A 3,850-nucleotide genomic window follows, 5' to 3' on the forward strand; every position below is an offset into this window, starting at 1 on the left:
TGTCGAGCTTGTCTGAGCCCATTAACTTCCTGCCCATGACAGGGGACTGAACTCGATCTTACAGGCCCCTTCCAGTCCTATGGTTCTTTGATTCTATGATAAGGTGATGGGCTCTGTGGATGCAGCGAGACCAGTGGATGTGGTATACTTTGAATTTAACAAGGCTTTTGATACGGTCTCCCACAACATTCTTGCAGGCAAGCTAAGGAAATACAGGCTGGATGAATGGACTGTAAGGTGGATAGAAAACTGACTGAAGCATTGGGCTCAGACGGTAGTAATCAATGGGTCAATGTCTAGTTGGCAGCTGGTATCAAGTGGAGTGCCCCAGAGGCCAGTCCTGGCGACAGTTTTGTTTAATATCTTTATCAATGACCTGGAAGATGGCAAAGAGTGCACCTTCAGCAAGTCTGCAGATAACACCAAGCTGTGAGGAGTAGTAGATACACTGGAAGATAGGGCTAGGATTCAGAGTGACCTAGAAAAATTGGAGGATTGGGCCAAAATAAATCTGATGAGGTTCAATAAGGACAAGTGCAGAGACCTGCACTGAAGTTGGAACAATCCCATGCACGAGTACAGGCTGGGGGCTGGCTGGCTGTGCAGCAACACTGTAGTAAAAGACCTGAAGGTTACAGTGGACAATAAGCTGAATATAAGCTAACAGTGTGCCCTTGTTGCCAAAAAGGCTAATGGCATACTGGGCTGTATTGGTAGGAGTGTTGCCAGCAGGTCAAGGGAAGTGATTATCCCGCCCTATTCAGCAGGATGGAGCTAGACTGTTTTCAGTCGTGAGAGATGACAGAACAAGGAGCAATGGTCTCAAGTTGCAGCAAAGGAAGTTTAGGTTAGACATTAGGAAGAATTTTCTCACTAGGAGTGCAGTAAAACACTGGAATAGGTTATCCAGGGAGGTTGTGGACTCTCCATCCTTGGAGGTTTTAAAGACCCGGCTAGACAAAGCCTTGGCTGGGATGATCTAGTTGCAGATGGTCCTGCTTTGAGCAGGGGGTTGGACTAGATGACCTCCTGAGGTCCCTTCCAACCCTAATTTTGTATGATTCAATGTGCAACTCCCAAGCCATTGCAATGTCCTTACAGTCCCACCCCACCTTTGTCTCAGCCCCATATGGCCCCTCCAGGCCCCACAACCCGAGCTCTCTTTCCCCACAGTACCCACCTGTCCATAAGTCACTGCCCTCAGAGTTCCCTACCCAGATGCACAGCCCCTCCCCTCACACTATCCCACATATGGCTTACAATTCAATCCTACACCTCCCAATTCCCCCATGACCCACCAGTTTCGCCCTGCAGCCCATTTTCCTCCATCAGTCTGTCACCTGCACTAGCTGGGTTCAGCCCCAGCATGACTTGGGGCAGCTCCTGCAGGGGCCATGAGGCCCCAAAACAAGCCAAAGACATTGCTGTCCCTCCTCTCCCATGAGAAACGTCATGGTTGGTGACAGCAGAAGCAGCAGCTGCAGGTCCTGTTGTGTGACCCCTGCAGTCTGGTATGGCTGTGTCCTGCCAGCACAGACAGACCCTTTGACCACCTGCCCGCCCCACCCATTCCCACTCACACTTCACAGCCCCCTACTGGCTCCTAGTCTGCTTGCACCATGCACAGACATCCCTGGATGATGCCAGCACCTCCTTACCCACACCTGTGCTTACACCCACTCCCCAGCCTGCACATGTAGCCAGGGATCCCTTGCACCTCATCCTGGCAGATAGACAGCTCCTGAGTCTTGCCTCCCTCTGACCCTGACCCTTCCCTCCAGCCTGGCCACGACCCGGACCCTGCCTTTGAGGCAGTCAGCCCAGAGCCCCCTTTGCAGCCTGTAGTTCTTGTGGCTTGCTCCAGCCTCAGCTCTACAGCTTTTAATTCCCACCCACCCCATCCCCCACTTACGACCCTATTTTCTTTTTTATTTGCCCCAAGAACTCAGTAGAAGTGACCACAGTGGGTGGCCTCCCTTAGTAAAGGAAGCCGATCATTTCTTGGCGGGCATTGGCCCATGAACTCCCGTGGCACATCAAACAGGCCTGTTTGCAGCTCCAGCAGCTGCACAGCAAATAGACCCACCTGCGGACCCCAGGACAGAAGGCCTCACCGCAACCCATGGGGAAGCTGGGTCTGAGGTTGGCTTGCAGGGGAGGCAGCTCCAGGGCAGGGGGAGGGACAGCAGCAAATAGGGAGCTCAGAAACTTACTGTCTATGGCAGGAGAGACCCAGCCGCCCAGCCAGAGCTGGGGGGGCATGCAGCTGAGACCAGCAGTGTCTGCCCCTGGCCCAGGCACTGCAGGGGCAGTCTCAGGAACAGGCAGGTTGGTGTCATGGAGCAGCTGCCCCAGGGCAAGCCCTGGTGGGGAGAGTCACATGGCAGTGACATTTGCCCTAACCCCAAGCCTTTTGGGCCAGGTCAGACTGGGACAAAAGTGCCATCCTCAGAGCTGATGCTGTCTGTATAGTCCCTCTCCACGCCTGCAGCTGTGACCTGTGCCCAGGGAACATGCATCACTACAGAGCTCTTGCTTCTCTGCCAAAAGAAACACTTTTATAGCAACTGGTCATTGGGGCATGACACAAATGGTGTGTTTCTGTGCAAGGAAAGCAATATTCCTTGTCTTTCAAGTGCTTGCTCCTCGGTTTCCTTGGCAGTAGAATATTTTGGGTGACAGTTACTGGAAACAACTCCAAGTTTCTAAAGGACACTTTCTGGGAACAAAAAAACTTCGGTATCAAGAAGTGAGATTGTAGCTCTCCTGTGCTCGCTGGATGCAGATCAGCTTGTATTAGCAACCCTGCCTCATCAACACAGCTCAGTCGGTTACAGCCTGGTGCTAATAACATCAAGGTTGCAGATTTGATTCCCTGGTTTGCCCAGGCAATCTCCAGGGCCCTTTCAGCCCGACTCCTCTGTGAAATCAGTCCTGCTTGGTTTGATCAGCCTAAAAAACTTCCACCACATCGGCAGACAAGGTTCTTTGGGTGAATCCGATATCTTTTATTGGACCAACTTAAATAGTTGGAAATGTTTTATTATCTTTTTTTGCAAGCACTTGGGTTTAAAAACCCTTGGTCAGGCTGAGGAAGCCTCTGCAGTTGGTGTGTGATCTTCCTGGGTGGAGTGAATAGCAAAGAAACCCAAGGCTGGGCTGGTATGTATGCAAGACAGGCAGTCAGCAAAGATGTAAACTGAGGATTTGAAGGTGTACATTAATCTGTTCACACAACCTTCTTCACACTTTCTTTGTTCACTCCTTAGGGCTTCCTCCTAGACCCCCCCCCAGCTCTGGTTCACACCAGTTTCTCACACAAAAGCCAGGGATGCTCAAGCTTGCACCAGACGACATGACCCATCCCTGCCCCGAGGGCCTCGCTCCTGCCCGCAGCGGCGGGGCGCGGCCTTGCGGTCCTGGCAGACGCGCACGGCAGGCGAGGGCCAGGGCAGCCTCCGAGGTCGTGGCCGCGGGGCCACACGTGGTTCTCGAGCGAGTCAAACGGATTCGGGTTTGATCCGGTGAATCTGGAACACGACACAAATTTCCTCCCCAAAATAATAATAGTAATAAAAAACAGCCCGCCCTGTCCCGCAGGCACCACCCCGCAGTCGCCTCCGCCCGCCCCTGCGCGCGGGGGGCGGGGCTGCGGCCCGGACGTGCTGCGGCCTCAGAGGCGGGCGGTTTCCTCAGCGCCCGCGCCCGTGCTTCCCGCGGCGCCGGGGAGTGCGTGTGGAGGGGCTCGCGGCCGGCGCGGGGTGGGCATCGCTGCGGCGGGAGCGGGGGAGGCGTCGTTGCGGGGCGGGAGGCTGCGGGCGGGGAGTGAGGGGCACGGGCGGGGAGGCGG

This window comes from Crocodylus siamensis, chromosome 4 (assembly GCF_052110815.1).
Source record: "Crocodylus siamensis isolate JL-2025a chromosome 4, ASM5211081v1, whole genome shotgun sequence".
NCBI lineage: Eukaryota > Metazoa > Chordata > Crocodylia > Crocodylidae > Crocodylus > Crocodylus siamensis.